This window comes from Hylaeus volcanicus, chromosome 3 (assembly GCF_026283585.1).
Source record: "Hylaeus volcanicus isolate JK05 chromosome 3, UHH_iyHylVolc1.0_haploid, whole genome shotgun sequence".
In the NCBI taxonomy this organism is placed as follows: domain Eukaryota; kingdom Metazoa; phylum Arthropoda; class Insecta; order Hymenoptera; family Colletidae; genus Hylaeus; species Hylaeus volcanicus.
The window spans coordinates 23238460-23264460 of NC_071978.1; positions in this window are offsets into that span (position 1 = coordinate 23238460).

Genomic DNA, 26001 nt, shown 5'->3' on the forward strand with positions numbered 1-26001 from the left:
ATCGGAGTTTGTTCCGACAGATCGTTCAGCTATTCGGTACAGCGAAGTAGGCATTTATCGAGACAAAAAGCGATAGCTCGTGCCAGAAGCGGATCACCAAAGTTTCTTCGTCTTTAGATTCGTCTTAGAATTAATTGTCTGGCTTATCTCTCCGCCTCGGTTCCTCGTCTCACGCTTTATTGCTCAGAGCGAGACGAGAAGGCACGAGGCTAAGCATCGATCGCGATGAGATCCGCAGAGGAGTTCTCTTACACAGCGGGCCATCCTCTTCCTTTCTCTCTCTATCTTCCCTCGCGACCCTTTCCACCACTCTCGTCTCTCCAACATTTCGTTGGCTTTGAAATGACAGAAGTCAAGTAGAGCGAAATACGGAGAACGCGGTTGAAGTGTAATTGGCACTGGAGTGCACTCGTCTTGGTTCATTAGAGAAAATATCTTCCCCATTGTCGAGGGGCTTACGTAGCTTCGGCTTTCTCCCTTTCCTTCTTTCTCCCGTTGCCTCGTCGTCTCTACCTTTTTCTTTCGCCTTTGCTCTCTTTCCTCGTCGTCGTCCCTTTCTCCGTCCTTTTTACCCCGAGACAAAATTATTTTTGTTTCGAGTGGATACGGTCACTCGATGCAACTACCCTCGGGGGCTGCCCTCTTCGGGGCTGCGCGGCGGCTTATTGTGAAACGTGGAAACGTGGAAAAGCTTGTGACAGTCTAATCTTCTCGAGTATTCCGGAGAATAGACCCTGATTCTCGAGTGATCTCGAAGGGAAGTGACCTGGACGAGGCCACCCCCGACAAGAATTCCATATTTCGCGATTTCTCGTCCCGTCGTCCGCCACTCCCGATTCCCCTTTGAACTCGTACCGTCGCTCGCGTAACCGAACCACCGTGTATCTGTGTCTTTTGATCGAAGCGTATATAACTTTGATACATCCCCCTTTTACTTTCGTCATACGGCCAGGAATAAAGGTGTATTTCAATGAAACCGCCCTCGTACTCGTCCCAAGTCGGCTAACCAAAAGTTTACACTCGGGCTTGAGAACCGGGAACGCACTCGACCCACGGGGCACGCACGTCGAGCGCCAAAGCGTAACACTGTCGCGTCTCGAGCGGGTGACGTTAAATTCCGAATCGTTCGCTCTGTATGCTTTCCGTGACACTTAACCGCGCGCCCAGGGGGTCGAAATCTATTATAACCGCAAACTTAACACTTAAAGTACGCACGGCCCCCTAAAGAACTTCCTCGAGTTCCGTTATGCAATAAAAACTCACGTTTAATGGCCACCATGTTTTACCAACAGCTTATTAACCGCAAAACGTTTCCTCACGATGGTCCTTTTCAAATTCCCTTACGGTCGGGGACTATGACAATGCGCGTGCTGCAGATGCAGCGGCGAGAACGAGAGAGGAGAAAAAACGAGAGAAAAGGGAAAAGGGGGGCCGTAGGGGGGGGGAGGGCTACCGCCGCGCGTCGCACACTTTTCGAGAGAGCCTCTGCGAGCCCTCGAGGCGGAAAGGAGAAATATACGGGCCCGCTTTGTGTACAAGTGGAGTGTGCACGTATAAGAGGTTTTTAAGAGACGAGTGCTTACTTCTGCATACCTGCATACTTCAGGTCCGCGAAAGCACCTGTTGAAACCCATGGGCTTTCAAAGTCCATTCGCTCACTTGGAAGCCGATTCACCGGTTGCTCCGGATCGTTAGGCAGCATCTCGATCGTGCACTCATCGCTCGTCCCTCGAACGTCGATTTACGATCGTTAATGGGACGCCGATACTCGAACTAGAATATTTTCCTTTTGCCCGACGCGTCTTTCGCTCTATTATTCCGACGTGGATCGAACCAGCCACGATATCGCAACGGAGGAAACACCCTCGACAGCGTTCCTCGACGTCAGCCGAGAGCCTTTGAGATGCTCTGGCACGCGAGGCTTCTACACGAACTAAAAAACGTACTCTCCGACCGATCCTGATTTTTAATATAACGTTACCTTTAGAGAAGATACTTTGATGTCAAGTATTAACAACGCGGTCTACAAATGGGGTAAAATTAGTTACAAGTTTTTCTTTATTATGTTTCCACTGTGAGGATCCTCTTCGGTCAGAAACCTTTTAAACAACAACTATACAGTGGAGACCTGGAGAATGAAGTGACCTAGATGCTGTCAGTCAATTTTCTGGTTACAATTGCATCCTGTGATCTTTAATTTAAGAGTAAAGATTGACTCAATCGATTGCAGAAAAATACTGTTTATTGTTCGAACTAAAATACAAAGACACGGATTCCAAAAGCGAGTGGAAAAGACGTTTCTCGGTTCAGGACTGTTGTACGACTACCAGCTAAAACGTGGAAATAATCATGCTATGTGCATCGCCGAACCTAGGCCTACGCGAAGGAGAGAAACTCGTAGTGAAAATTAAAGTTTTCAAAATATAATCTAATCTCAATAATAACGATCAAAAAGATAAATATCTGGGCATGCGCCTAAAATGAACGAACGCGTTTCTGGTCGTTGAACGTCACCCTCGTACAGAGCACGTTCGCGCTGGCAAGCGGCCCCTCGACGCGAGCGTAATCGCGTAGCCAGCCTCGCTCGTAAGAGGCGAAACTCTGATTATTTATAATCAGCCGAAGGCACCTGCTAAACGGCGTTCCCATGCGACCTGAAATAGTTCCGTTTACGAAGGGTCACCCCCTCTCGATAAAAAGGCGTGCACGAGTCGTCGCATCTGACACGTCACAAGGTGGTGTTTCTGCTCGCGGCCGCCCGCGCTAAATATAACGAGCGATACAAGCCATGGCCATAGTGGAAAAAACTCGAAACCACTGCCGCGTAAATATAGCGCCTCTCCCACGACGCTGCTCCGCTAGGTGGATATTTTCTCCGTTTGTTTGGCATTACTCGCCACCGTACCTGAAACACGAGAACCCATTTGCGAGCGAGCGAAAGCCCACGGCGCGGCGTAGAACGGTTCCATCGATCGGCGATTGGTAAACGTTTTAAAGCTCCTCTATTATCGGGAATCGCGTTCTAGTCGAGTGACGAGCAGAGACACGGAGGACACCCTATAAATCAAATCCTACTCGGTGAAAAGGTTGCGAGGCCGTGACGGAAAGAAACGAGACAGAGGGAACACCGTCGACGGTGGTCGAAAAATGATGTATTGCGTCTGTTGAGAAAGAAAAAAAAAAACAGGGCCCTCCCCGTTGGATTCTGATATAGATTTTATTGGGGAGCAAAGCCGAGCTACGTGACGGCTCATTACCCGGTCTCGTGGTGGACAGTCGAACACTGGTCACCCCATTGCTCTTATACGCTCGTACACACGAAACTCCATACGAGTGTCCTGCGACCTGGTAAGCGGCAGACAGAAGCAGCCATGTGTTACGTCTCATCCCACGCGTCCCCTGGTCAACCATTCGCATTATAAAACCATAAAACGTGCCATTTTCGTGGCCACCGTTCGCCCTTTTCGTTACGCGGGCCATGTGTCCGACACTTTTTCGGAAAAATTGCGCCCATGAAAACGCCGCGCGACCCCTTTTCCATCGCTATGCCATTCGATCCTCGTTCATCTTCATAAGGGGAAATAGAATAAAAAATTGTTTTTCACCAGTTCCTTCCCTCGGGCTCGTTTTGATTACCGCATTCTCGGGTGCACTGTGTTTGGGGGCTGGTGACTCAACCCCTCCACCTGTGTTGGGCCCAGAGAAAAAGGATAAACTAGGAGCATTAATAAAAACAATAGTCAGATAGAGTATACTACACAGAATTTGCCATTGAGAATATAAAAGATTCATTTTCTGTATGCAATTTTCATGCTACATATTATCGAAAAGAATAACGAAACAGCTCACGATAATACAGACATCGAAAATCACGATACTAAAAAAGGGTTACATGAGACAGCTGGGCCTACGAGACCCAACCTATTAGCTATCCAAACACTAACATTATTGGCTTAGAATCAACGTAATGTTTGAAGAATACCAGTTGGATCAGCTCACTGCTACAACCCCGCTTTTGTGTAGTTGGAAAAACATTATACATTCTGGATCTCTAGGACCCAAGTGTGCTATTTACTGGTTAAAACAAAACAAGTATTCGTATTGATATTGCGTTTGAATTCGTATACGCCGTCATCCACACCTCTTTAACGCATTGGTTGCCACGTCACCCAGAAATGGGTGACAGGACTTTACATTAACGAGGTAAACAAATTAATTCAGAAGGTGAGGCAATGACGTTAAAAAATTAAATACTACACAACAAATGTTAAATTATCTTGTCTTCGATGGTCTCGAGGCAAAACTTGAACTTTGTAGCAATTGCTCCAAGTTTTAGGCTGACAGCCAACGTGTTAAACCACAGTATCTAATACAATACGTAATCTATATCTAATCCAATGTACCTTCTCTTCTCTTCTCTCTCGTGACATTTTGACGAACCATCGGCAACGAAACGTGTCATCGTTAACAGTTTCGTTGAAACGAAGCGTGTTTGTTTTGTCGCGGTAAGCGAAGCGGTCCTCCGCCGACAACGATATATTTTTGTAAGTGCTACTGTTGACGGGCCAAGTCCACTCGAGTGTCTCTCGTCCACGTGTCAGATATTTATATTTACTTGTGTACGAACGGACAACGGTACCCCGTGCGCGCACTCATATTTCCCGCCGAGCTCGTCCGGGGTCCCACTCGAACGATCCAGTTCTTATATTTAGTATCGATTGTGCGATCATAGGGCTTTCCCCTTGCGTGCCTTTTAAATATAAAACGCGCTCGGCGATGCTCGATGTTTCGTGGCACGGGGGACAAATTCATCACCGCTGTAACCGTTCCGTCGGAATCTGATTTCCAAGGAAGAAAAGCGGGACGAGGTTAATCCCTGGTCTCCTTTTAAAAAAGTGAGAGGACCTGTACCGTAGGTGAGAGAGGATTGAATAGAATTAATATCTAATTGTTGGCCGTTGCGCGCGACGAGCATCGCGACACGTTTTCGGCAACTCAAAGGCCCACCCAGCCGAAGAATAGTAGCCTTAACTAACTATAGACTCCTTGGACGACATAATCTCTATCCTAACATGCGAAGCGAGTGTGTTCTTTGCCGCTAAGTACACATTCAAGCGTATTTCTCCCGCCTCCCCGCGCGTCCCGTTTCTCCGCGAGTGTGGGTGCCCCGGAGAAGCGGAGAGAGAGAGAGAGAGTGAGTGAGAGAGAGAGCAGGAGAGACGCACGGAGAGGGAGAGAGAGTTTACGAGGGTGTACTCGTGGTAAAGCGTACGTGTGAGAGAGGAGAGAACGACGAGGGGACATGCGAGAGCTCTGATCTTTATGAGTCACCGTCATTCGGATAAAAATACCGGGGTGCTTGTACAAACAGTTACCCTTCGGGTGTCTTTTCGAGCGTCGCTCTATCTCGGACAGGTTCACACGGCACTCGACCAACCAGGTGGCTTCACCTGAAAGACATGAAACGTGTTTTTTTTTCATTCCCACCCTGAAAGGAGGACACCTCGCTTCTCCTATAATACGAAACGCCGTGTATTATGTCACCGAGTGAATCGTGCTCTCGAAAATGTAAAATAGACCACCGTACCCGCGATGGTATTTAGGCGGTCCTTTGGTTCAGCCGTTTAAAAAAGGATTCCTTTTTGTTTAGATTCGGTTATGTTGAAAACGTGCTTTGAAATTACTGGAATAAAATTCGGATAGTTGGCGAAATCGTGAGAATTGAGGAGTAACGACATCTGGGTAAAGGCACAGTCTCCTTAGAAATCTACTTCCCGTGCTTCTAAATTATAAATCTCGTTGATAGTTTGATCAGCTTCTGTCTTATTAAGCTCGTATACTCCGTTACTCGTAAACACCTCGCCTTCTTTCGTTCCTGTTAAAGCACTCTTAATAACAGACGTTCGATTTGCTCGCTCCCACGCGCGCTTGGCTCCGAAAACGAATTCCGAAAGAAACGCCCTTTCTCGGTGTTCCAGAGTAAAAGACACCCCCGATCGAGTGTGTATCAAGAAAACTCGCTGGAAGATTAATACTCGTCGGATCTCCGTGTCCTCTGTGGACTGTTTCGTTATGGTAATCTGTCCGCCGTTGAAACGGAAGCGGCAGATACCCCGCGAGTCTTAAATCATCCGAAATAAATTCGTTCGAGGTAAATGTACGTTATGGAGCGGGTTTCTACGGTAGACGGGGCTGCGGGTCATTTGTCAAGAAGCTCGGCAGCCGATAGATTTCACCGTACGGAACCCGAAAGATCGTAAACTCGCCGGGTACCGTTAGCACTCTCTTATTTCCGCATAGAGCACCGCGCGCACGATAAATAATAACCGTAAGGACGTATTCTGGTTCATGGGGTTCAGGACGGTCATTGGCTGGCGCTTAAACTATCGTGGAACAACGCGGCCGAGAGCAAAGATCGATCAGGCCTCAGGTAAAGCGGTCATAAATACGCTCTCGACAATGACCCGCTGTTTGACAGTAATACTAATGATCGCCACTCCGGGACGATAATAGATAAACCGATACAAAGGCGACGGAAAATCGGTGAAATTGAGCAGAACGGATGTTTCGCCTGTGGCCCTTTGAATCGGTAGTTTCCGGTCGGCTAGCCATGCTCGCTCGACTCTCGACTTTAATGATGGGAAATGACGGTTTATGAGCACGACGACGAGTTTGATTTATTTCGCGTACGCGCACGATCTTTCTTGTAAACTATAGGATCGACGAGTGAATTCTGCCCTTTTGGACCTGGACTATTTTATAAGGGTAATAAAAGTACGCGTATGGAAATCAGCTGGTATCGCGAGCAACGATCGAAGCGGTAGAGTAAATTATTTTAACGATATTTCCCCTGTTTTGGTCTCGATATAGACGCCTTCGAAGAAGTACATAACTCTTCTACGACGAGTTAATGTTTTTACTGTTACGAATCTTATTGGGAATCAGAGTTCGCAATTAATTGAATTGAGAACGTTCATTGTCGTTTCGATTTCATTTAATGACGCGGTAGTAAAAATACCTCAACGTTTAATCTACTTCAAGCTTGAATTTCAAAGTCTTGCATGGCTGTATTGGTGCCCCCGCTTTAGGTACTTTGTTCGAATATTTTTAAGAGAGGAATGCACAGATTGCGTGAAACGTTATGCCTCGAGAATATACGATTTTCGTTTAAAACGGTGTTTTTGTCGATGCTCGCGGATTCGAGTGACAGCGACACCATCGGAAACCGATGGCTCGACTACATCGAGAGCAGGCTTTAAATGTTTTTATCGTGGGCGTATACGTGCTGGCACACGCCTTTCCCGGCTTTTTGGAAAATAAATGGCGCCCGGCCTTCGCTATCGAGCACACGCACGAACGCACGGTGATCGGTAAATTCATTTATTTTGAAACACGAGTTCCCGAGCCACTCAACGAGCTCGTATCGAATTAAATACTCGTCTGGTCCGCTCAAATATCCAGACAACATCTGCGAGCAATATCGCGGTCGAGATACGTGTATATTTATATTCGGTTGGTATTACCTGGAATCATTGCCGTCCAAAGAACAGTTTATCACGAGGGCAATAAATCTGATTTCACCGACGATTAAGGGAAATTATTATTTTTATTACGTCGGGGAAAAAATAACATAAACGTCGGATTCTAACGGCCACGAATATGCGGAAAAAACCGGACAAACGGTCGGCGAGGGGCGGGGGGTTCACCGATTCCGTGATACAGGCTAATAAAGTTGCACCCGCTAATTTCTAGAACCCCTCGAGGAGGAATCGGTCCGTAGGTTGATCCAAGGGGTCGTCGAGCCACGAAACACCACCTACGGCGAAGGAAATACGCTTTTAGGTCTTTGGGGGCGTTTAGATTCCAATCTAATAAATACTTCCTCGTCGGTCTTTCCAGGGGGCGCGGGGGAGGGGGTTGAAAACTCGATGAGTTAACGTTTCCGTCCGTGAGAACGTTCTTTCTCCTACGAGGCTCGCATCCCCGTCACCTGTACCGACGCAGGATGCTATCGTCGAAACCTGTATCGCGTAATCGATTCGATTCACGATTAATTTTATCGCGTCCCTCCAAGTTTCGAACGAAACGCACTCGAGAATCGCCTGGACAAGTCCAGCACCGAAACTTCCTCGGTTTAAACCCGTTGCCTGATACGTTAACGCTCGCGAAGGCTGAATAACTTCGTCAAGTACGGGTCGGAGAACAGATAAAAATCCAATTTAATCCCGGTAATCTTTACGACGAGATTTACTCCGTTCGGATATCCTCGGTGGAGAGCTCGTGCAAAAGAATAGTAATTTTAATGGCGCGCCTAATGACACCGAGACTCGAGATTTACGGCCAATCGGCGAATTGCGGGTGCAATCGCTCCATTAGAACACGACGAACCGCTACGAGATCGATGCAATCGCGGAGCGGAGTCGTTATATCGTGTCTAGGTATAAACGACGACCTTCTCTATCTGCTTCCCCGTTTTACTTTATTATTCTTGTCCCGTTGTCCCGACGTATCGCGGTAGGGCACACCCACGACGCCCATAATTCACTGCGAAAACCCATGCAACCCGTTCGTTCCAACGTTCGTTCGTTTCGTTCCCTCGACATCGAGCAACAGTTTTGCAACGCACCGAGCGTTGTCCGTCGTCTGTCACTACCGTATACTTATCGCGTTGCCGCTGGCCACTATACACGATATAATTCTACCGGCAAAGCGATTCTACCAGAGATCCGCGGCCCCTATACATGGACACCGTCACGTTTTTCATCGGTTACCTTTCCGCGGGGAGTCACGCTGCTAGCGAGTTAAACGCCTCGGACACGTGCAACTTATTGTTTCTTCGTGGCCTTTGCGATACGTGCCACGCGGAAATTCTTAGGCCTCGATTTGCCTTTGCGCGCCCGCGTACGCGATTCTCGCGAAAATATGTTGCACGCCTCGACCGAATCGCGTTCGACGGTAAACACTCCCTGTTGATTGCAGGCTGTCGGTATACGCGATACGTCATTTTTTTTTTCCTGTCAAAAATCGTTAATTGAGAATGTCACGATTACCTAAAAATAAATTCCACCCGAATCCACGTTTCGCGAAAACAGCGTGAACCGTCGCGCGCTAGAAATAATTTGCGGAGGTGCAGAGTTGATAAAGAAGTAACGAGAAAATTCTCCAGCGGACGTGGCACATCTGAAAGACCTTTCACCCTTTCATGTATCGATTTCGTCGTGAAAGGCGTACTGCAGGATCGGCGAATATTAATTGTACGGGCTTCCGTCCGCGCGACACCAAAGGTTGTCCCCCTTCGCGCTCGATTGATGTCAAGCCCGAAAACGCGCATTGACCGGCGTGTTTCTGTCGGGCTGTCCACCCTCGATTCTCGCCTCTGCACGAGAAATCGTCCCAGCGCCGCGCCCGGAAATTGCGTTTTGTAATGCTTCTGACTACTGAACCCTCCCGACTAACCCGCGCCGCGCTCTCGAAAGTGAAAAATATAAAAAGCACCGGCCGTTCCTTTGTACACACTGTCGCAGCCCTGTAAAACAATACGCACTTTCGGTATAAATATGTTCCGCGCATCACAATAACCGTCCGTTCTTCCGCAGGACCGAGTAACTTTGGTCCGTTGGCTCGTAGAGGAACGACGCCTAGCGAGGGACGCCGATACGGTCAAAAGATGAGCGTCCCTCGATGGTCGGCGCCCCCTCGTCGCTTCGCTATAAAGCAGTCACGTGTCTCCCTCCCCGCGTATATGGGGGTCCACCCCCTGCTCCACCGTCGTGAATAGTCTGTGGTGTTTCGGAACAGAGATGCTCTCACGATGGGGTCCTGCTGACTGCCCCGATGGCGTGACACGATGGTGTGACCGGTAACCACCGTTCTCTCATTAACGACTAATGTCGATTCCGTAGTTTGTTCTACCTGGGCTTCGTCATGCCCTCCTGCCTTTATTAGAATCAGGGGTGGATATATTAGTTCCCACTAGTTCCGCTCGTCTCTTCCACCAGAGCTTCGTTGGCGTTATCGCTTTATCGATAATTAACGCTGTGGGAGAAAAAGGAGTCGATCGATTCGAATCTGAATTCGCTTCCCAAGCAATAGGTTTGCGTGTATTTAAAGCAATTAGCATTGTTAATTAAACCTACCCCTTGGCACTCGAAGCCTTCCTTTCTGGTATCTATTAGCAACTCGAGATGCTTTGTTAGCATTCTATTGCCGCGAATGCTAAGCCTAATCAGGTCACCTTTGCCTCATTGGAACAAATCCTCTAATCTCCCAAGTCTCAAGTCCCATAACGACGTGCAACCTACAATAATTCGATTCCGTAACGCGAGTTATTCCAATCATTTCTGTTGACTCCTCGCACTCGAATTCGATAACCCTCCACAAACACGATCATTTTCCCGAAAATCCACTTTTATTTATCCACAGTCGGCCGTATGAAAAATCAACGCAAAAAGAGCGAGCCACGAGAAGCCCGTAGAACGTCGACGGAGCACCGGTAGTCAACCACGCGTTAATCCCCGTTCATTTTTCATTTTCTTGTGCGGGTCGGAGCCCGAGCCGTGCGAGAGTATCACCGTGAGCGGTGTCGGTGAATGGATTCACCGTGGCGTTAATGAGAGGAGAACAAGCGGAGGCTATTTGGGTTTGGGGTAACGTGGCCAGGTAGCGAGAATAGGGCCCAGGCCGTTTTCGTCCTTCGAGGCAGATAGGATCGTCGAGAAGGGGGCCGAAAAACCCTTCCGGCAGAGTAAACCGAAAACGACGTCTCTTAAACGCACTCCACGGGATGCACTTGGTTGCACTTGGCGCGCATCGTGCGTGCGTGCGTGCGTGCGTGCGTTACACACGTTCGCGCGAAAAGAACGTGTCTGCGTGGACGTCGAGAGGGTGAAGCCGTGACATAAACGCAGCCAGGATTTTTCTATGGCGTTCGGTGGCTCGAAAAAGGGAGTTATACCCGATAAGCATCGCGGCTCCCGGGTTCGTTTCGCTCGTTTATCACCTTTTTATCGTCCAGGCGTGATTACCTGGCCGCACTCGACGTTAATTTACATTTCCTGGGCTCATACGCCGGTTCTGCCTCCGGAGTCACGATTAGCCGAAGGACTGACACGGACGCGATGCAATAAATGGCGATCGAATGGATTCCAACCGGTCCCCGGGCTCGTACTTTGTTTCACGCGAACGTTTCCCAACTTTTTTCATTCCATGGTAGTTTCACTGGCTTGTAACATATGCCTTGACCAGTAGGAGATCGAAGATAGGCAGTTCTCTCAAAGTAATTGCAATAACCAAAAAATTAATTGCGATTCATCCATCGATCGCCTAGAATTTAATGGATTAATGCGTACCTCGGAGTCGTAGCATTGGGAACCTCTGTTTTACGATTTACCAAGGAGCAAACTCGGAGAAGAGAATTTTATCGTCTCCTATCGCATTCCTTCTAACCCAACCGGCCGAGATTTCGTACACCTAGGTGCGCCTGGAGTAATTAAAATTTTAAAGCCGGTAATGATTCTTCGGTGTCGCCTCCTATCGCCACGCGAAACGCTGCACGGCCACGCGTTAATTACTGCCGAGGTCAACATTTTATAAACGTCTCAGCGTGCCATTTTAATCGTTTACGTATTATACTGTTGCCATCGAGACGCTCGGACGTAAATTAATTTAACGCGACTTTAATTTACGGGGACATTTTTACACTCGAGCGGGTCGCTCGGAAATAAATCGATGCGCGGTGTATACGGTGTTTACTATGTTTGAACGTTACGAGTAACTACCTCTCGTTGTTAACGAGAGGCGAGATTTAAACGAGTCTTCGAGTACGAACGACGCGTGAACCGTTCAATTGGCGTTCAAGAGGAACGATTTCGCTCGCTTCTCTTTCAATTCGTCACAGGCGCGGAGTTACGAGGCTTACAACAGTCGGTGAATCACGCGAAACGATTCGTCGTGTGTTGGGTGATAGGGCGCGACCAACCCAATCGCATTATCGGCGTGGAAACGCTGGTTTAAGGAAATCGTCGACGATTCCTTCGGTTTCTCCTGGAAAACGACGCACGTGCGAGCGTCTTTCGCGACGATTCGTTTTTCGTTCCGTTCGACTGCTTGAAAAATGCTCGGGACGCTCGTCCCTCTCATTCATGGTCGTTCCGTCCTCGTGAAAAATTGACGCACGAAAATTCTGACGGGTCGCGATTTGTCAAATTCCCTTCCACGGCAACCGCCACGGTGGACAACGGTTGCAGCGTCGGGATACCTTTTCTCCTTTTTTCTTCCGTATCTCTCGTATCATCGACGTATACGCGCGAGGCTGGGCCCTTCGAGGAGAGCAAGGGACGGTCGCGCAACGGGGTTTTGGGTTTCAAAATGATTGGGGTGGAATTGGGGTAAGCCGATACCGTCTGGCTACCCTCGACGTGATTTCCTCGAGGACGATATGCGCGTATACCGGTCAATTTGAAGCCAGTCTGTCACTCAACGGAGAAAAGATTTTGAAAACTCTCAGACTTCCTTTCTTATAATGATCCCGTATCACGAGATACCTCTGGTCTGACGTCCCGTCTCGGATTTCGGTTGTCATCGGAATGGGTGAAGCTCCTGCCCACGGGTTCGTCAATTTTTAACACTTTTACGATCGCAGGATTCGCAGAAATCCAAAACTAAGACACAAGGTTAACCCTTCCACATCCGAATTTTTGTTTTCTTACGAATGTAATCTTATTCTTATGATTGATTCTTACTTTTACGATTAACTTACTGATTAAAGTTTTATGATCAAAATTAGTATGGAAAAAAAAATATCTAATAGAGTAGTTAAGACAAGAAAAACTGGTCTTTCTTCATGTGCATAAATAAGGACATTCGTCCTGAACGATAGTGTCGGTGATTTTTAAATTTTGTTTCCTCATTTGTGGACAACAAGTCTGAAAGGGCTAAGACTTTCATTTATATCGAATGAACGTAGACACAAGACTCGAGTCTAAACAAACGTAACGAGTCGAGCTGATACAGCGAAACTGAAAGAATAAAATCCCGCATGCGAGGTCACGTGCGCGTGACAGCCGCGGTCAAAGCGTTGAAATATTCGTAGGAGAAGTTTCTAACGAGAGTCGTCGGGTTTCGCCTTGGCGTTTCACCTGGGAACGAATCGATTCCAGCCTTTTATCCCCGGCCGCGCGTTTTCTATTTCGAGAAAATGAAGATTGACAGGGTCCACGTGTCGGACGGCTGCCGTCCAGTCGGTTCGTTTCGCACTCGTTTCCATGGACGTGCCCTCATGCGTGCAGTCCACGGGAACCCCTTCGATGACGGGTCTCCGGCAAATTGACGAGCATCAATTAACCGTGGTCAGTTGCGGTCGGTCTAAGACACGGCGACAGGACTCGTCTCACGGTACTTAGGATTGTTCCCCGAGTGGCTTATCGTTGCCGATTGCCCTTGTCCAGGCCTGGTGATTGGCAAACAGCGGTCGCTCATACCGCATTGTTCATCTACTCGATCTATGGGAACTGACCAGTGGTCAGTTCTAGCCCTGATACGTCGTCAACGAGCGTGTTAACAACGAACATCCCTCGTCACTTTCGCTCTCTATTCACTCGCCGTTCCGTGGCGGTCGTTTTCGAGGCTTTTCGCTCTTCACCGCGATAAGACATGTCGAAAGGGTGGTTTCATTGTGGAGCGTCGGATTTTATGCTCGTCAAATACCGGACCGTGTATTAACGAGGGGTGGTCAACCGTTTCGAGGGACGCAGGGTGTAAATAAAGGTGTTCCGTGGTTCGTTTGCAAAGAATTTTCGAAGAATGCTTACCGAAGCTCGCTAAGGGAGACAGGCTCGATTTGTTTAATTTATCATCTGCTTTCTTGAAATGACAAATATGGGAGGCTCGATTTGTTTAATTTATCATCTGCTTTCTTGAAATGACAAATATGGGAGGCTCGCGGAACTGGAAAACATTCTCTTAAGTCGACGTGTGAATGCAACGATAGCAGACCTCAGGGGCTGTAGGTATGTTTGATCGTAGCTACAGTACGGGCTTAGCGATCCCGAGGTACCCGAGCTATAAGGTTCAAAAGGGTCCCGACAGACAGCTCCAACAGCAAAAGGATTGATGTGAAAGAATCTCAATGTGACATAAAAAAGAAACACACGTGGAAGACTGGTGATTTGAAACAAGCAAACCTGGACCAATAAATACAACAACCAGTATAGAACAAATTATCTGCCCTTATAGAATAGAGAACCAAGCGATAGCAGTAACGACGAATGTTTCGACACGAGGGGGACTGCTGATTCCGAACAAATGTCCCTCGATTCGGCGCGGGATGAAGGCGAAACTCAATTTCTTGATATCTGAATACCAGCCAATTACGCGAGACGCGTGAAGGGTACGCGACATATGTATATTTCCGTCGTTTTCTCCACGGCCGAATTTGAATGTCATCTTCTCGCCTCCCCGCATTCATCCTTTTCAATTTATCCTGCGCTGCTCCGTCGGGCTGCCGAATGATTTGCATTTTCGGAAAAAATATACGACATCGGTGTCGCGCGGTTTTGCAAGTCAGATGCGTGATATCACGCGCACGGTGTCGTGATAAATCGTTGTTCGCTTCGATCGTTAGATCGTGTAACGTTTTCGTAATAGTTACGCGCGGGGTGGAGTGACTTCCTCTGTCGTATTCGTCCAATCGTCGAGAGTGAAATGTCGGATCACGTCGGAACGAGGATCGATTAACAAAATGACATATCGTGGAATTATTTTCTTGGCATACTTTGGAGTAACATCTATATGCTACACACTTCGTTAAACTAAATTACTCGAAGTGTCTAGGATTCGATTATTTTTTTTTTGTAGAAGAATAAAGCGGCGAATCTTCAATTTTCCGCGGAAAATACCAGACTGCCCCCCTAATTTGAAGTCCACGGTAGTGGAATTCTGTGGTTTGGTCCCGTTTGGGAATATAGATACTCCGCTAACCGGTCGGCGGAATTTCGAATGGTTCTCTTGTTTCCCGTCAACAGCCATTCAATCCCGTGCGCAAAGCGAACCATGTAATATTAACAAAGAGTCGGAATATTAATGCTCTCGTCGCTGGACAAAGTCACGAAAAGTGTACCGAAGCGACGACAGACGCGCACCGTATACATAATATTTGCATGGGAAATTAAACGACTGTTTGCCAACGAGAAATGTCCTTCGTTGAAAAGATCGAATAGCGGCGTAGCCGTAGGCACGGCTCTGTCGCGTTGCTACGATATTCAGAGAGAATATCGTACGTGGATTCGTATTGCTCGCAAACGGCGCCCTTATAAAGTATTCCCTGTGATCCGTTCGACGTTGAAGCATTCCCCGTGTCGTCTCCGTTCGATCGCGTTCCGAAACTTTACTCCCTTGATTCGCGTAGTTTCATCAAATTTGACGCGTTCGCTGCGGTCTGGCAGACGTACACTGAGTGTCACTCAAACTGGGAAAATCAGAGGTTAACGAAATCGATATAATTTGGTTAAATCTAAACTAGATGTAATTAATTTCAATCATCGAGAAACTGAATTCGCTAAATCTTTGGAAAATTTGTATACTATTTTTAACCACTCATTGTACAATTTTACTTGAGGCTTTTTCGAGCTCTTGTGTACTACTTTTTTTACTTCGAGTCTCGTACTGCATAATGATAAAATAGACGAATAAAGTCGCTCTAACTGAACCGGCTGAGCTTAAAATTCTTCAGATTCATTGTACAACTTTACTTGAGGCTTTTTCGAGCATTTGGCTACTTAATACTACTTTGACTTTGAGTCTCGTACTGCAAAATAATAAAGAGCACGAATAAAGTCGTCCTAACTGAACGAGTTGAACTTAGAATTCTCTAGATTGATAAGAATAGAGGAACTCTTCGAGGTTAATAAATCCACTGCACACCGCTCCTCAAAGAGTAAATATTAAATACATTGAAAAACCTCCGAAGACACGCCATCTGCGACATCATAAACGGACGTTTCACCGTTGTCATCGGTCGAGAGAATGGACCCCGAGCATAATTTCCGCGCAGTCAGCATAGGGACGAGGGGATCGCGAACACAATTTCTCGTTATCCTAATTAAGAGTGTCGTGGATCGTCGACGACGTGAAAAGCGCGGGTCTCGGCGCTAGACAACGAATATTTTGTCGACTGAAAACGATATCCCTCCGGGACTGTTCGTCTTTCGCGACGTCTGACGTTTTCGCAGGTATATAATATTTCTAAGGCGGTCCAGCTCGTTCTTTGAGACGGAGATCCATTGAGGAGGAGTTCCTTTGATCTCCAGTCGGGCTTTATTGAACGACGGGACGCGATTGGCGAGTCTCAATCATATTCTATTTCCCCGAGATTAAGGGAAATTTGCAATTACACGGATTACGAAGACGCTCCTCGCGAAGGAATATTCAATCTGGAATTTTCGACGGAATCGTAATTTTGTAGCGTTTCGTGTGCCTGTGTGCGCGTGCACGTCGCGTTTCGATGTTTTATGAGGGTGATATCGGCGATTCCCTTGACGAAGGAATATTACTTCGAGCACGAGACGAGTGTGACGCGAGTAGATATCTATGGACAATCGATGCCTTTGTGCCAAGGGATTGAAAGAAAAAACGCAATTCGCGTTCTCTTGTCTCCCTTCTTTTCGAAACGATAATTCTTTATTGTGTCAAGCAGGGAACACGTCTCGGAACATTTTAGAACATTGTGCTTTTTGTTGATTATCGCGTCCTGTCGTGGCTCGGTCGCATTAAACCTAATCAACTCGAGAGAAATCAACATCGAGATTAAGAGTTCGCTAAAAACCCTCCGTTCCTCGTGCGTCGTATCTCGTCTCGAATATTTTCCACCGTAATTGAGTCGTAGATATTTGACCTGTGCCCAACTTCTTCCGTGACCACGAACGAGTGCATAAACTTTTCCAAAAAAGAAACGCAAACGTTAACAATATCTTCTGTACACGTTCGTTACCCTCTAGATCTCTCCGGTTCTCGTAACGCGACAAACGTATTCGCGATTCGCACGCGAATTATTTCACCCCTTTAGCGCGACCGGACGTGGTAAAGGGGGTGGTAAGTGAGGCGTCGTCCCGAGCATCGTCATTACGACTAGTCCAGGCCCGTTCCTATTTACCCCCGTAGTTAAACCTGCTCCATAAAGATTCAGATAGCGCAGGAAAAGGCGTACCCTCTATGGCGATACGTTTTGTAAGCCTGGCTCCGGTGACAGTGGTTGAGCATTAACAACGTCGAGACAGCTTACACGAGAGAGACAAAAAAGTTCTCGTTCCCTCGCGTTTTCCGTTTTTAACGTCTGCGTTGACGGTGAGAATGGGTTAGGTCAAATGTGTGGAATTTCTCAAGGGGTAGATCCGTGATACGTATTGTTGGAAAGCTGAATCACTTCTTAGTAATATCTAGCAAAAAATTAGCGACTTCATCAACCTCGATTCTGAGATAGAAGCTTATTCTCGTAGCTTGGAGTCATAATTAATATAAGGTAGAATTAAGTCGGGCACTTCCAGCGCTATCATTTTATAGATCCATTTTTCTCACTCCTCGCGATACGATACAAACTCGATAATACCATGCATTCATGCGAAAAAGGGAAGATTTCTCGCGATTGATAGTCAACAAGTGCAAAATGTGTTTCGTGCAACGCGCGTTTTTCCATGGTCGGTTTGTGTACACGAGATAAACATCAATTTGTGCAAGCCGCGCGTAAGAATGCGTCGTAAAGCTAAAACGCGACGCGAAAGGGTGGCAAGTTTGACGTTCTTTAAACGCTCGGTTACAACTAATATACAACACAGGTGACTGTTAATTTTTTATTCATCGAGACACCGGCGTTGTCGATACGATCGCGATCTGTTTTACGACAGATCGAATGACGTAGATAAACTACAAAGAACCTCTTCCTTTGCTGGCTCGTCACGCGATTTCGTTCGACTCAATCGTTGAAAAGAGGAATGCAAATATTGTCAAACGTGTATACAAGGTGTTCTTTAAATGTTTGATGAAATATTACCAGCGTATTCAAGTAATCGTATTCGTGGAAAGATATCATAAAACGTATTAAGCGCAATGAGATTAAATTAAACTTGTGAGAGAACGTTTAAGGGGTGAACATGAAACAGTGTACGATCTAATATTAGTTTAACTTAACTATAATTTATATAATAATATAAGGAAATAATATCTAATATAAGAAAATATATTTAATATCGCTGCACTGTAACATCGAACGCATTCAAAAATTGATAAAGCGGCTCCACGAGGCTCGCCTTTCGGCTCAAAGGGTCCACTTCAAACGCTCGCAGGTAACATGCAATTTCAAAGGGCTGTAACACGGGAAGCGAAACACGCGCGGACGCACCTTTGTGCTACATTTTTTCACGAAAATAATTAGTTGAACACGCTGATGAAGTCTTTTCTTACCGTCGGAGGCGTGCATGTGAAACCTTTCGAGATCGAGAGAGAACCGCGGGGAAATTCTGAAACGGTCGACTGGAGTAGAAAGAAGGAAACACGTCTATCGCACTCCCATTGCTTTCTCTCGGTCGTAGGTGTGTCGTTTTTCACGATTAATTACTGGAGTACGGAGAGAGCGTTGGGCGCGCGTAAGAACGCGCGACAGGTTGTCGACGTGCGAGAATGTTGTAAAAGACCGGTATTAACCCCCCGCCCATCCGCAGGCAGTTGTGTCTGACATTCCGCGGATGTCCGAATTTCCTCGACAGCATTTTTAATCACGCGAGCATTTTAGCGACACGCTGTGCTCCCGGACGCTTTAATATAGGAGCAATGTGGTTATGCATAGTGATGAGCGCGTTGGGGTGCGGGGGTCGGCGGCGGGGAACGCGGGCGAGACGAGAGAGCGGTAGTAAGCGCGAAATGCTTGGCTAAAAACTCCATCTGTAGGCAAATTGTTTAATTACTTACGATATTGCGGGGGCGCTGACGCCCGGAAATTCGACGCGGCGCGGAAACACCGCGAAAAAGAGAAACAGGGGAGAAACCGGGGCCCCGAGGGGAAAGGACGGACGATGGGTTAAACCGATTTTAATCTATGCGACCAGCGCGCTTGAATTCGTTAATTCCGAGAACTGGTTGTCTCGTTAAAGAAATTTAATTGCAACGAGTGCGATTGATCGAACAGCGGAGACAGGTTTCGATGGGAAATTGAAAGGTGGACACCCCACCCTCGATGGGTAGGTTACGCCCGGGGTCTCTTCCCGCTCCTTATTTTCTCGAAGATTGCAACGTTTCTCGTTAAACAAGAGAGCCGGCTAAGTGGAATACGCTGGAAAAACGAATTAAACTCCGTGGTTGCGAAGTAGAGGAACAAAGCAGCCGCAGCATAGCATCCTTCCACGGTTTTACGCGCGGTTTTTACGAGGCTTCATTTTATACTTCATTCCCTTTGTACTTCGAGAGGGTTGCAAAATGAAAGTGACGTCTGACGCATAACCACTTCAACGTTATTGCAATTTTCTTTTGGACGAAAACAAGCGCTTCCGCTTTGCGCTCGAAAGACGGTAATGCGTTTAGCTTCGTTACAAGAGGATGTAAACGCGTCCCAACGAATATAACTAGCCGTGCGCGAGCTCGTTTCGCATCGTATCGCGTTTTTAATGGAGAAGTATCGAACTCTCCGGCGTGTAAACAGCGAACAACCGCGGAAAAATTTCCCATGTATCCATGAGAGACTTTAATATGCCAGAGTGATTGCCGGCCGGCCTCTCTGACAATGCGCTCTCTATGGGGTAAAAACCCGGGGCTGTCTCTCTTCCCGTCTCTTTGCCCTGCATCCGCGGCGGTTCGTTCACTCACAAAATTGAATAAAACTCGTCAAAATAACGCGCGCCGGGGAAAAATATTTCATGCCTTTAGAGAAGTTACGCTGCTCGTAAAAATTGCTTCGCTACGTTCGAATGGCTCGATGGCATGGTTTCCGCCAGAAGTGCCGTAATAAAAATCGCCGCGTATAGATTAAACTAACGTTCGTACGGAGGGGGGTGGGGGGGTGGGGGAATAAAGCATCGATAGAGAGTGCTATTTGCATCAACGCTGAAGCGTTGCGCATCATCGACGCGCCTCCCGGACCGATGACCCAGGCATCGAGGGTTAACGGACCCCGAAGCAGCTGTATCACCTGCTGCGAATGACGATAGACGCCATCCGTGTTTCGTCGAAGGGTCGCGGTGTACGGTTAACAATAGGTTTCGTAGAAACACCGTGGATCGTCGATCGTAGTTGCGATTCACGGGGAATCCAATGGCGTATCCAGCCTTGGGGGGCGGGGGCGGGGGGGTTGCGATCGCTAATTAGCTTACTCCAGATGCTCTCGAAGGCCTCAAGGAGTCCGTGTAACAGTCCAAAGCGCCGTCCATTCACGGATTCGAACGTTGTACGGACGAATGGGAAATCCGGGGAGCAAGTTATTCCGTGATTTAGCGCGAAAATCATCCCTCTGTCAGGCAAGTTGTCGGGGCTTCACCCCTTGTTGTACAAGGCTCGCCACCCTTGAGCAACTACGCCCGGGATATACGCTCGGATCTGCACTGGATTTCTAACCCTACCTCTACGGCCCGACCCTAGCGAAATATTTTCATAGAAATGTACCGCGGAAATGACAGCGAGGGGGCGAGTCGCTCGGAGAACGTTCGACCAACTATAACCCGCAGGGGCTCAGATGCTCGACCGTCCGCTTTTTTTTTTCCTTTACTCCGGGAACAGGATGCTCATTACGGGAAGAGGAAAGGGAACGACGCCGCGCCGACGAAACGGTAATTGTTTTTAATCACTCGGGGGTAGGGAATGGTTTATTCCGACGAAAGGAACGGGGACCGATGCGGTTAACCAGGAACTAACCCTTCGCGCTCGCTTTCGCTTAATGTCCTGGCACTTCTTTAACCCTTACGCGGAGACAGGGGTGAATTCAGATTCGTATCTTCGCGGCCCGTACTTCGAGCCCCCTGCAACGCCGTTGTATTTTAGAAAATATGGCGCGATAATATTTTTATCCCCCACGCGAGATTAGAGGCGAACGGTTAAGTCTTTATGGATGGTATTTTCAAACGTTTTTTATTTTCTTCAGCTTCGAAACTCGAATCTTTCTCGACATGTAGATCTAGTCTTAGGATTCTCTTAAGAAAATTAAGTTGTATTTTTATATTTTCAAAACCGTGGTTACTCCACTTGGTCACCCTTTTAGTAATGTGAGAAAGTTGAAGTCGAGAACAAGACGTGTCGCAAGGCAGTTAAGGGAATTAATACGAAGGGGGAGACTTCGATTCGCAATCATTCCTGTATCCGTAGTCGTATGTATATATATATATATAATTATTTTCCAGTAATATGGCTTCCACTTCGGCTGGGCGTATGACTGGCCTAATAGAATGATATGACTTTTACGATTGAGCTACTATGCGTGTATCCATGAATTTCGCACAATTACAAAGTGGAATGTAAGGACCGATTATATTTGAAAATGCACATATTCTATTATGTTCCGACCAGTAATTAGTTGGTAATTATTTATCCTCGTATGCGTGTGCGTTTAGCCTGCGATTGTGTTCGCTGCAGACGCCATATCGAAGATAGATCGGAAAAACAGTAGTATGTAATTGGGCATAAATGTCGCGAGGGCAAATTGACGTGCATTATATCCTCCATTGCAAATGGAATTGCAATATGCGCGTACCAACGCTAATATGCGCGTGCAATTTAGCGGTTAATTTTTCATGAAATCAATTATATTTCAGGCCAAGAATTTTAAGTAAAAAAAATTGCGCGAATCCTTTCCAGGCCGACCATCCTTTTTCTCCCCTCGTGCGTATTAAATTTTCAAGTAACGAGCTACGTAATCTCTCAAATCGTTGTCACTTAATAGAAATGTGTGCATGCTTCGTGGATGGTAATAAGCGCATCTGACGTTAATTCTAGTCGCTTAATCATAGTACTCTTGGCTCGTAGAGTCATGGTGTATTGTTTAAAACCTGCTACCTTTTTCCCTACGCTGTGCTTGAGTGTTTCTTTGCCTAATGTCGAGCTATTTTCATTTAATAATAATACTTCATTTACGGGCATTAATAAGCCCTTGATATTAAATACGATAACGAAAAATAAAATAAAAAATCAGATAAATGGAGACAAGCACAGCATATCATTACGTACCATGTTCGTGGATACCATATTTGGAGTACACATTGGATACGTGTACTCCAAAAGACGTTCGTCTTGAACGCCTCGACTGTTTACAGTAATCCAAATTCTTCCGAAGAAGCGTTTATCTTTTTTACGACTGGGCGATTCGGCGAGGAGTCATCCATCGCGAAGTTTTAACGAACGTTGGAAGTTTTCTCGGACCCTGTTCGTTTGACGAAGTTGAACGCTACCGATTCCGTGAGAGGCGCGAAAGGAGAACGGGGCGGAAGAGCGCGGGGTTGGTAATATACGTTGGCGAAACTGACAAACAAGCCTCGTAACGGGTTTTACGCGCGAGGCAATTATCAGAGTTGTCAGGCAGTCGGTTTAACGCCTCCATTTATGTGCGTATAAACGCGAACGGAAGTCGAACCCGCGAGCCAATGAAATGTAAAGCCCAGGATGCATTAATCTCCGAGTCGCAGCGCGCCACACCGCGATACACATTACAAAATACCATTTTACATCGTTTCGGTTAAATTTACTCGACCCAGCGGCTGTTTAATCCGTGCTGCACCATTTAACTCCGGGCACGTCGCTCCGGTCCGAATCGCGTCGCTTTGAGCTGGCGTTCGACGAATAATCGTAATCGCCGCGTTTCTCGGATCCCGAATCCTTTGTCGTTTATCGCGTTATCGTCCCACGGAATTATTCACGGGTGTAACGCTGCAAGGCATCGCGTCTGAAGCCAGTAATCGGATGCGATCACGTGCGAATAGGGATTTTATAATAATCGAAACCGGTTCGTTTCAAACTGTGTACGATTTGTTTATCCGTGGAACGGGTTGCGAATGTTTACTCGAGACGAGGAAACACGCCATCAAGAGGCTTTAGCTCTTTTATTTGTTGTTATTGATGACTATCTTTTGGAACGCCTTAATTCCAACGCCCATAACTTCTTCATGATAGATCGCGAGTCGAAGAATTTATTCGTTATGGTTAGGGTAAGATTGTAAGAAATGAAATGAATGACAGGGACAAGAATTTCTTAGGTGAAGTCTTTCAATTTCTTTCATATATTCATTGCCACACGAAATCTGGCATTGTGTTGACAGTATCTCTCGGAATTAATGGTTCCACTAGGTTTGAGCGCTTTATAATAGTCTACACCTTTAATAATCTACCAACGACTTAATCTTCTTTTAGCGCAGGTCAGACTTTGCTATTGTGACCTGGTTATCCAGGTTTCACCTCCGAGGGTCCCATGCCTTTCTCGCTTCATACACGGTATCCCGTGTCTTGTCATCGGTCACAATACGATTTAAAAATGGTTCGCTCTTCTAACAGGGGAAGCAAGGACACACAAATGGAGTTCTGTCAGTCAAGTTCCATTCAGTAAACTCGTGCAGTATCAAAACATTGAGTTCTAAAGTCGTATTCACTGTCTCGCGATCGATCAAAACCCGTTGCGCCGTTGAAACTTAACTTTCGCAACGCTTAAATTCTCGTATTCGTTCTAATTTCGCCCATCCACTCCTCGCGTACTAAACAATCTTGAAAGACAACCTAGAAAACTCGAACATGTGATTAGCATGAAATTCCAATTTCCCTTCGGAAACTCGTCGATTAATTAATTCTCGTGGATCGTTGTTGACGAGGTCAGGTTGTAAAATTACCGGGTAAACAAGTGTACGCGTAACACGGCAGTCTACGGTTACGCGAGAAATCTAGCCGGTCGTTCAACTTCTCACGTTCCATTGGCTGTGGTTCCCCGGCAATAATTAATTTCCGTTCGCTTCCTTGGTCGGGGAAATGTCTCGAGTGGCGTGGCACGACTTCCAATCGGAGATGAGAGGCGAGAGAAGTTTGGACGAGGGAAACGATATCGCGACGATTCCGCACGCTATACGGCCGTTAAATCCGACGACGATTAATACAAAGAAACGATTGTTGCGAAGAAGGTTCGCCAAGGGCGGGAATTCTGACTCGTTGCCTCGAGCAGAGGGTTTCTTCGACCGCCTTAATGGAATACCGAGCGCGACCTAATGCACGGCCTAAAGAATATCTAATTATCTAACACGTGACCCGACACGTGCGGGAAGCTCCCGCCGCTATTTTCTGATTCATTTATCGGTGTCGTACACGGAGAGAATAGCGAGCGCCGTAGGCCCCACGGTGAGATATTTTGTAAAGTTTACTCGGACCTCGCGCTGTGAAACGGTGCGCCGTTATTAAGGTCTTTTTACGCAATACCGCGCGCGTGTCTACCTGCGTGTCTCGGCGTGCAGACGCGTGCCGCACGGGCGCATTATGGTGCAGCACTTAGTCACCGAGCTGATCGTAATACCAATATCGAGTTTCATCGTCGATCGGAATGAGCTGAAACAAAAATGACGAAACCAATGGTAATTGGTCGAACCGGTGGCGGGGCCGGTTCCTCTCCTTCCTTCTTTTCTCCGACGCGCACCACGAGTGTGTTGGGATAAAAAGCTATTAGGCTTCCATAGAGTATCGAATCATAATGGTAATGGCGTGTACCGGTGCGTGTTCGATACTTTCCATGGGCGAGCGGCGCGCGGAACGTCGTCCGCCATATATTCTGCAATGCGATATTTATTCTCGTAACGAGGATACTCTAGGGTCGATGACATTTTCAACGAAACACAATTGCGCGTAAGAGAGCGGTACCGTAGTATACACGCGACTCTCGTCGAGCTTTGTTCAAGGCAGAAAATATTTTTTCTCCCATGAGCGTACTCGAAAACGTCGCTCGAGGGTCTTGCACGAAATTTTCGAGTGTTTCCCATGCCTGTCAAATCGCCGTCTCGTTTCATCCACCAGCGATTCGTCAGGTACGCTCAACTTATATGCCTACTCGCTGCGACACCCATTACCGCCCCAATGACTCCGCGGCGTGCTTTAATATTTACTATTGCATCCCTCGAGCACCCTCGAACTCGTGTATCGTGCCACGGTCGAACGCCATCGACCCGTCAATATGCTTCGATCCTCTTCCGTGGGGTGCCAAGAGGGTAGCATCTCGCTACGTGGAAACAAGCGCGGAGAGAAAGGGGAAGAATGGAGTCGGAGGGTGGAGGAAAAAGGGAGGTGGTCGTACCGCTAACAAGTAAGCGGCAGGAAAACTGGCCCCGCTCGCCACGAATTGAAAGCGGAGTTAATTGATCGGAAGTCTTGAGGCCGCACGTGCCGTTTTTGCATTATGCTGGCTCGTTCCAGCGAGCCGTGCAGAATCGACTCGATGTTATTCGAGAATAAATAGTCACGTATAGAGCGATATTTTTCTTGTCTGGCTGCACCTCGACGATCAACCCCTTTTCCGCCCCCTCGAAGCGCACGCTCTAATCGTTTCGAGTTTGCGCTCCATCTAGCAGGTTCTCCGAGTAAAAATCGAACCGATTACCGTCGTTTCTCCAGCAAATATTTCTACATTTTCGCCTCGGTGTAGCAATTTAACCCTCTGCATCGTAAAGAAAACTGTACTCGAACAAATCCTTCCTTCGTTTCGAAAAGAACACACGAATACGCGTCTACGCACAAAATAGATACAAAAACCTCGATGCAAACCGCGCGTATTTCGAGGACTCGTATCGATGGTACGATTGAATCAGCCCTTTGAAAATGTATATAAATGCGGACGGGTACGTGACTTGGCAGACACTCGGGAATATAGAGGGTTAACCGGCAATTCCGCGGGCGGCTGTTTAAAATTGGAGGAGCACGGTTGAATTAAATTTTATAAATCCCAGGGAAACGTGGCCGAAGTACGACAACGGTGATCGTCGTCTGCCGTTGGATACGGTGAAAAATAAAAAAGTACTC